The following is a 10,052-nucleotide window of genomic DNA, read 5'->3' on the forward strand; positions in this document are numbered from 1 at the left end:
GTTTTTTAGGAATGAACAGAAGTTCCTAACAGGTATCAGTGTATCAATTTGTGGATCAACCTAAAGCATGTCTGTGGAGTAGATTTGGCCAGCAGGATGCTAGTTAGTGACATTCAATGAAGAATGGCTGCAAAAGTACTGTAAATATGTTAGCGTGCTGAACAAGCTATGGGGGTTATTATTCTAGGCCTTTCAGGGTGCAGGGTGGAGGGTGGTGCTTTTTTCTTTCTAACATCTTTATTGGAGTATAATTGCTGTACAATGTGGTGTTAAAATCCTCAACAAAATACTAGCAAACAGAATCCAACAGCACATTAAAAGGATCATACACCATGATCAAGTGGGGTTTATCCCAGGAATGCAAGGATTCTTCAATATACACAAATCAATCAATGTGATACACCATATTAACAAATTGAAGGATAAAAACCATATGATAATTTTAATAGATGCAGAAAAAGCTTGTGACAAAATTCAACACCCATTTATGATAAAAACTCTCCAGAAAGTGGGCCTCACATAATAAAGGCCATATGTGACAAACCCACAGCCAACGTCGTTCTCAATGGTGAAACACTGAAACCATTTCCTCTAAGACAGGAACAAGACAAGGGTGCCCACTGTCACCACTATTATTCAACATAGTTTTGGAAGTTTTAGCCACGGCAGTCAGAGAAGAAAAAGAAATAAAAGGAATCCAAATCGGAAAAGAAGAAAAGCTGTCACTGTTTTTAGATGACATGATACTATACATAGAGAATCCTAAAGATGCTACCAGAAAACTACTACAGCTAATCAATGAATTTGGTAATGTAGCAGGAAACAAAATTAATGCACAGAAATCTCTTGCATTCCTATACAATAATGACAAAAAATCTGAAAGAGAAATTAAGGAAACACTGCCATTTACCATCGCAACAAAAAGAATAAAATACTTAGGAATAAACCTACCTAAGGAGATAAAAGACCTGTATGCAGAAAACTATAAGACATTGATGAAAGAGATTAAAGACAATACAAACAGATGGAGAGATATACCATGTTCTTGGATTGGAAGAATCAACATTGTGAAAATGACTCTACTACCCAAAGCAATCTACAGGTGTAATCCCTTTCAAACTACCAATGGCATTTTTCACAGATCTAACTAGCTTCTAAAAAGCTCTAGAAACTCACCTCAAAATCCCTTGAGTAAATCAAGTTATTCTCAGATTATTGCCCTGGTCCCTTGCCTTTTTTTTTTTTCTTCTTTGGCCTTTTTCTTCAAAGATATCATCCTATTTTTATTTCTCTTTCTTCTGAAATATAGTTAACCTACTTCTTTTTGAAATTTTCTGGATCTCATTGATTTTCTGGATTTGAGAAGTCTTTTAATAGATTTCAGAGTGCTGCCTCAGTCATATTATGAGTCTAAGAAAGGTATTCTTTACTCTAAGAAACTTTCTTCTTTCACATTTCTGGATGTTTCCTTTATTTCAGTTCAATCTTGTTTTCCCTTCACTTTTTTGTCTTCTTCCTGTAAGACACAAAAACTTCCTCTTACTGAATTATCATTGGTTTATTGGTAGAGTGATTCCAAGACAAAATGTCAGATTTTTCCTTTCATGTTAGGGAGATACTCCCAACATCTCTTCCTCTCTGGACCTCTGGTAGGTTCATTTTCATAAATGCCATTTTCTAGTTTTCCTTTAAGAGTATATAAACAGTCACTTCTGTGATTTTCCAGAGTTTGCCTTATCTCTTAAGGGCACCAGATGGCTTACTCCATATTCTCATGTTAGGCTCACTTACTTATGTACCATATTCAAAATGTCAAAACCAAGTGATCTTGGATTGTTTACTTTTGTTATTTTAATTTATCTGAATTAGACAACTTACCTCCTTCCAGTTAAACTCAAACTCTTAGGCTTCCCTGAATGTTTAATTAAAATTTTTTCTCCAGGTCCTTTTCCAACCTTTTAGCACATCAAGACATTACAATTATGTTTCTGGAATTCTCTTCTCTAGCTAAGTTGAGGGCTTTGGTGGTGTCTCTTTTCCGTGAAAGGCTAGTCCAGTCTCAGACTCCTCAGTTTCAACTTTAATAAAAATTGTTCCAGGGGACTCCCCTGGTGGTCCAGTGGTAAAGAATCCACCTTCCAATTCAGGGGACGCAGGTTCGATCCCTGGTCAGGGAACTAAGATGGGGCAACTAAGCCCGCGTGCCACAACTACTGAGCTCGTGTGCCTCATCAAGAGAGCCCGCGTGCCACAAACTACAGAGCCCACACACCCTGGAGCCTGCGCGCCACAGCTAGAGAGAGAAAACCCGTACACTGCAACTAGAGAGAAACCGGAGAAGACTGCACGCTGTAACGAAAACGATCCCACATGTCTCAACAGATATCCTATGTGCCGCAACTAACCCGATGCAGCCAAAAGAAAAAAAAAAAAGAAAAAAAGGAAAATAAATAAAATAACTAAATATTAAAAAAAAATTGTTCCAAAACACAAATGCTACCCCCCTTCCTCTCTCCTTTCTGTTTGTTAAATTCAGGAGTTGTCTGCTCATTCTGACACCGTTTGATTGAAAAACCAGTTCTTGGGAATAAAAGTTTTTATTCACCGTAATGTTTAGGGGTCAAATTATCAGTCAAAATGTGACCAAAAAACATAATGCTCCATCTTCTCATGTTCTTAGCCTTTTCCTTCTTTATAGGATTTATCCTTTAGTATGCTTTTTATTCCTGAAAACTGGCTTGAGAGTCCCTCACAAAAAAGGATTCATCTTATTATTTTTTGAATTGTGAATCAACTTGTTCTCATTTCAAAAGGATCTTTTCTTCTCACTTTGAGTGATAAAAGTTCAAAAAAATAATTTCTCTGCACACTAAAAATCCGTCTTTAGAATGTAAATGAAAACCACAGTGAGATTCCACTTCATACCCACGGGGATGGCCCAGGCTGGGTATAATGGGTATGAGGCTTCTTTTGGGGATGATGAAAATATTCTCAAACTGTGGTGATGGTTGTGTGTATCTGAATATATTAAAAACCATTGAAGTGTGTATTTTAAATGAGTGTATTGTATATGAATTATATCCCAATAAAATTATTAAAAGAAAAAAATTTTAAACACATTTACTTTTCAGTGATCAATACCACTTTCTCATGAAATGCTTACATATGAGAAATGTTCTTGTGTCTTCTCACCTTAAATTGTTCTCTTTCGCTTAGAAGTCAGGCTCATTCCTCTGGCTAATAATTGCATCTGACAGAATCCCATCAGTGTTTTTGCTTCTTCCTTTATTAGCCAGACTACTTCCAGTTTAAAGAAAATTTTGCCCTCAACAACCACTAGAGTCCCCTATAAGGTATGGTTCATAAAGGAAAGGCAGGACAGGTGCTTGATTCTTTCTTTCTATTTATCAGCTTTACAGATAGTAAGTGGTTCCCTAGCGTGCAACAATGACCAGTGCTTTCTAGGGTCATTATGAACTTAGGGATTTAAACGCACGTGATATATTCTAATCCATTGCTGGTATTATCCTTATTGGTGCTTAAAGTTTCCCATATTTGCCCAGTAGGAGCATTGACGTTGACTCCTGGGTCTTCTAGATACAACTCCAGTAATGTTTGATGACTTCTTTATTTTCTGGTGTAAAAAACTGCTCTTGGCTCCTCTTTTACATTTTCTGTTCCAGACATGAACTTACCATTTCTCCAAGAAGCCCTGGGGTATTTTAGAGACCACTACCTGGATGCTATGGGTGCTTATTGCTTCCGGTTTCGTCATTATTTCTAGGTCTTTTCAGTAGACAGATACAAGAAATATTTTTTAACATAAAATAAATTATGAATTCATATTGACACTTCTAATTCAAAAAAGAGGGTTTTTACTTAATTTCATTGATCTTAATCTGTACCTTTCTTCTACATCGAAATCTCTTCTTAACACCAATTACTCATTTTCCTTATCCCCCACTAAACACACAGTAGTCCAAGTGTAGCATTATTAATGCTACTCTAACAGTGTGATTAGTTGAAAATGTTAGAATTGTTTGAAGTTCTTTTTTGTAATGAGGGCATATGCCAAAATAATGAATAACCAGACACATTACTGTGTTTTTAAGTCACTTGGCATGATTTGTTTCTGGTGGTTATACCACCAACTAGACACACATTTAGGTTCTTTTTTTTTTTTTTTTGCTTTTTATTATTAAGGATATTTTATACTTCTTTTTAATAAGGTATAATGTATATACTGTACAATTTATCCTCTTTAATGTATAGTTCTGCATATTTTGACAAAAGCATAAAATCATGTACCCTGCACTAAAACCAAGATACAGAACAGTCTTATCAACCCCCCGAATTGCCCCAAGCTCCATTACCGTCAACCCCCACTCCAGTTCCCAGCAATTTGATTCTGTTTTTTTGTCCATGTAGTTTTGCTTTTATTCAGAATGTCATATGAATGGAGTCATATAGTATATAGCTTTCTGAGTATGGATTCAGCATAAAAGTATTGCTGTTTAAAATTTAATTTTGTTTTATAATGATATAAAATATTTGCATGATTCCACAGTCTAATCAACAAAAGTATATGTAAAGAAATTTGGCTTTTATCCTGTCCTCTTCACTTTATGCCTTTCCTCCCTCTATAGATAGCCATTTTTTTAACATAAATTTGTTTATTTATGGCTGCGTTGGGTCTTCATCGTTGGGTCTTCATCATTGGGTCTTCGTTGCTGCGTGCAGGCTTTCTCTAGTTGCAGCGAGCGGGGGCTACTCTTAGTTGTGGTGCGCGGGCTTATTGTGGTGGCTTCTCTTTGTTGTGGAGCACAGGCTCTAGGTGCACAGGCTTCAGTAGTTGTGGCACGCAGGCTCAGTAGTTGTGGCTCGCGGGCTCTAGAGCACAGGCTCAGTAGTTGTGGTGTATGGGCTTAGTTGATCCGCGGTATGTGGGATCTTCTTGGACCAGGGATCGAATCCATGTCCCCTGCATTGGCAGGCGGATTCTTAACCACTGTGCCACCAGGGAAGTCCCTAGATAGCCATTTTTTATTTTTTGATATCTATCTGTCTACCAATCTCATATTTCCCTCTCCCTTCTTAAACAGTTAACATAATATGCACACTTTGCTCAGGTGGGGCATTTTAGTTTAAATTAATTTCAAGGACTCAGAATTAAAAGGGCTTAAGGATAATAATATATTTGACTAGTCTCTAGTTTTAAATTGGAATTGTGTTATAGGTTTGATAAAAAGTAGTAAATCACCCTTTTTTTTCTTTCTTCCCTCCCTTTTTTACCCCCAAATTTTGTCAGGGCCAGTGATGTGTCTTCTGCTATGGACTTGGAGGGTGGTATTTGTGCTGCAGTTTAGGGTTGGCTAGGATTTCCCGAGCCCTCTATGTCAAAGTGGGCCTTGTGCAAGCTTATGCAGCAAAGAGCAACAGTTATTACTGAGTAGCTACTTGTGCCAGGCATATTCTAGACCTGGGGGATAAAGCTGGAAACAAGTCACTTTCTCTGACCTATAATCTTACAGTTCTCTGAGAAAGGAAGACAAAGGGTGAGGAATGTTTGCCCTGTGTAAGAGATGGGAGAAGCTGGGGGTTCCTATCTCCTGTGGGGTGGCCAAAGCTTGTCACAAGAGTAGCCGGATGAGGCAGCCACCTACCTTAAGGCCCTCTTTTGCCTTCAAATACGTCACTACCAGGCCTGATGGAAATTTCCGTATCTGCAAAACTCATTCCTTGGGGCTACCATTATCTTCAGAAACTTTTGTTTAAATGTAAAAGGAAGGGGCAGCACAGTAATATATTAGATCTACCTCCATTCTTGCCCAGGGTGTTTAATAGATTTCTAGAAGGTAGAAGGGCCCCGAGGAGTATAAATAAAAAGGGTATGGGGAGGACAGCCAGGCATTAGATTGTAATGAAGCTTAGTTAGCTAACATACAGAATGACATAAAATGATCTCGATAGGTTGGGAGGATGGGCCAGGTATCAACAGGATAAAGTAATATATGGATAAAAGTACATTTCAAATTCTTCATTACAGAGCTAAACATACACACCTGGCCCAGGAGTTGGAGAAGCTGGGGAAGATCCAGGGGAAAGTAGAGCAAGTTGCAGGCCCAGCTGCTGCCTCATGCAAACGAGGTGAGTGAGCAAAGATAAGCAGCACCTGTGTGAGCTGCAAAATGATTGCTGCATCATTTCTGCCCAGCAAATCTCCCACAAGAATATTTCTTGTGGCCGACCCTCATCAGAAATATATAGGAAAGGGAATTCTGGAAAATGTGGTTCAGCTTAGTTAAGCTGACACATTAAAAAGACACCACAGGGCTTCCCAGGTGGCGCAGTGGTTGAGAGTCCGCCTGCCAGTGCAGGGGACACGGGTTCGTGCCCCGATCCGGGAAGATCCCACATGCCGCGGAGCGGTTGGGCCCGTGAGCCATGGCCGCTGGGCCTGCGCGTCCGGAGCCTGTGCTCCGCAACGGGAGAGGCCACAACAGTGAGAGGCCCGCGTACAGAAGAAAAAAAAAAAAAAAAAAAGGCACCACAGATAAGTACTATTGTGATTCCGTGGTGGCAAGTAACAGACTCCAGTCAAGATTAGCTAAGGAAAAAATAACTTGCAAAATACCACGAGTGACTCACGTAACGCCGAGCAAGAATGTAGCCAGGCCTCTGGAGGGCCTAGGATCAGGTGTGTCTTGCCATAGGCCTGTTTCCTCTGCCCCTTTGACCTTTGGCAAGTACAATATGGTCAGCCTACAGGTTCTAAGCTACATCATGGTAACTCGATGAAGCATCCCAAGAGACTCAGCCTGTTTCTCTGTCTTTCCCTTCTTCCTTCTTCACTATTTCAATTCAGATATTGGTAAATGGACTTTGATTGGTCCAGCTTAGACTTCATGCCTATTCTTGGTCCAATCAGGATAACAGAGTCACACTATACAAAGTGGCTTCAGGACCAGGACCTGCCACTGTGAGGGAAGCAGACAGTTAAGGCGAGTTTACTCATCAGCTAAATTTGTTCTAAAATTTGTCCATAAGCAAGGTGTGATACCACAGGAGATGCCTAGAGCTCCCTGTGGTTCTGGGTAGTGCCGTGCATCTTTGTTTTCCCCCTTTCTAGTCTTTTCCCTTTTCCCCCTTGCACCACTCAGCTCTGATACCCCAGTCCCTCCAGGCCTAGGAAAGCAACCAATGTGTGACCTCCTCACTCCCATTCTGAACTAGAACTATATGCATTTTTAGAGAAATAGGAAAGGGCAATGTAGTATTTAACCTAAGGGAATTAAGGGTAATGCCTGGACCCCAAACAACAACAACAACAGAACCCAACCAACCAAACAAAACTCCGAAAACCTTTTCAGTAACTAGCCACTTATTTTAATTCTGAGTCAGAGAAGCCTTGGATTTTGGAGAAACCAAAGGGGCAAAACAAGGCATGGAGACTGGGCCAGCAAGAAATCAGCATTGTCATTTGGTTTAGTCCAGATGGCAGTCCTGAAAAGGGTCCTAACATTGAGGCAAATACAAAGATACTATTCACCCTCATCACCACCAAATACTGCTTGTTAAGCAGTTCATTGTTTTGTCTTTACTGAACGATTGCGTGGAATGATGAATAGCTAGAAACGTTATGACCACTGGTTGGAAACCACCTGAGGAGTAACAAAATAAATTCTGTTCCTCTCTGTGAGTTGTGGAAAGACCAGGGTGAAAAGAACCAATTGTATTATCTGGACACTAATTCTTACTGATAATTCTTAGTGATAATTGTACTGCTAGTGTTTTCTGGCCTGTTTCTACAGGCCAGATATGCCTATTAAAGCGTTAACAACATGAGCAAGCTGTGAAGTAGATGAATTGTGCAGTCTGTGTCCTATGCCTCCAAACCCAACTCTCTCAAGTGAGTTAAGTGCCTCCTATATGGTAAGCATTGTACTACTTTCTAAAACTCTCACTTAAAAAATAAACCCATAAAGCCTTAGATTTAGACGGGATTTTAGAAGAGAATGAGACCCACTCTATCTAGGACTCTCTTCCAGTGACATCAAGTGCTGTACATTCAAAGGCAACACCCTCCACCAGTGATCATCTCTGAATGATAAAAAGCTCTTCCATATATTGTGATGAAACTTGATTCCTCTGTTTCTACCCATGGATTATAATCTGTCCCATAGAGAACAGTCTCATTCCCATTTACACATCCCAGCCTCTTAAGGTTTGTAGACTCCCTTCAAGTCTCCTCTAAGGTGAGCATCCTCAGGGTTCTTGGCTGTTTCTTTGATGTCACGTGAATGCTCTAGTTGCAACTGTTCCTCTTTGAACATGATGCTGAGAACAGGACACGGCAATCCGTAAGTGACAAGTTCAGTAGGAGTGTTACACTGGGCTAGTAACATGCTCTGCATTTGTTTTACTAATTATTTTGAACATACTGCGTTTGAGTTAACTAAAACTCCAGGGGGAAGCCAGAGCTCTCCTACTCTACTCCTGCCATTGATTTCTTGAGTTCAAGTGTATTAGCATTATAGTCAAAGAGGGCTCTATTAATTTCTTATTGCTGCTTATTAGCACAAATTTGTTATCTCACGGTTCTGTAGGTCACATGTCCCACCTGAGTCTCACTTGGCTAAAATTAAGATGTTAGCAGGGCTTCTTTGCCTTCTGGAGGCTCTCATGGAGAATCCATTTCTCTACCTTTCCAGAGCTAGAGACTGCTCACTTTCCTTGGACTCTGGCCCCCTTCCTCCATCTTCAAAGTCAGCAACGTTGCATCTCTGTGCCTTTATTCCATAGTCACATCTCCCTTCAACTCGCCTCTTCTGACTCCCTCTTTCATTTCTAAGAACTCTTGGAATTACATTGGGCCCACCTGGATAAACCAGGATAATCTATTTTAAGGGTTAGCAATTTTAATTCTATCTGCAACCTTAGTTCCCCTTTGCCATGTAACCTAACATATTTACAGGTTCTGAGGATTAGGATATGGACATATTTGGAGGGCATTATCCTGCCTACCATAAGGGCTACAACAGCTCCAGAAACCATCTTCCAGCAAAACAACATCCAAAGATATGAGAAAGGTCATCTCTTTTGCATGTCCCCTTTTAAGAAGGAGGGGGGAAATTTCCTAAAACCTCTTTGCACCCAACATATTTCCCTCATCAACTGGCCAGAATTATGTCACATGCCCATTCCTAACCCAATCACTGGGAAGGAAAATAACTGACCATGATTGGCTTGGGCTACTCAAGATGCATCCTCTGGGGCCAAGGAAGGCCCAGCCTCCCAGGAGGCAAGCAGGCCTCTGACGCCTGAATCAAATTGGGTTTCTGCTAACAAGAAAGAGATGGAAAATGGCTTTTGGGTATTCTTTATCCTATAATGTCACCATGTAATGGCTTTTAGTTATGACCTAGTTAACTGAAGGGGAGAGAGAGAGAGAGAGGGATGTTTTAAAATTATTTTTGCCTTTTTCCTTCTATGTTGAAGAGAGCACAGAGATGTGAGATATCCAGAGAAAAGCAAGGAAATTATCAACATATTAAATATATTGGTGTGTATCTGTAAGGGTTCGTCAGATATATAAATCCCCAGCTCCCACAATAATATAAGGTCTCATACCTGTAACAAATCCCTTCATATATGTACATATATATATGTACACATACAGACACACAGGGATTTATTGTAGGGGTGTGACCTTATGTAACTGTGGGAGCTGGTCAAGCAGTCTCTATAATGCTGTCGTCTTCACATTTGAAGTTGGAGCTTGTGGACACAGAGCAGGCAGGGAAGGGAAGATGGCTGTAAAGTAGCCAGTGCAGGAGAGCAAGAGCAAACTGGAACCATAAGCACAAGTGGGATCCCACAAGGATGGACTGAACCCATTTGAATTCTGATTGTCTCTTTCTTTAACAGGGACTGAATCTTACTTGGATTCCGGTATTTCATCTACTCAGGATTTGTTGCTACTCCTGACTTTTCTTCCCTACACTTGAACTTTTTCCCATTTAGGAACACTGGCAAATTTAAACATTGGAATA

This window comes from Globicephala melas, chromosome 2, assembly GCF_963455315.2.
Source record: "Globicephala melas chromosome 2, mGloMel1.2, whole genome shotgun sequence".
Classification (NCBI taxonomy): Eukaryota; Metazoa; Chordata; class Mammalia; order Artiodactyla; family Delphinidae; genus Globicephala; species Globicephala melas.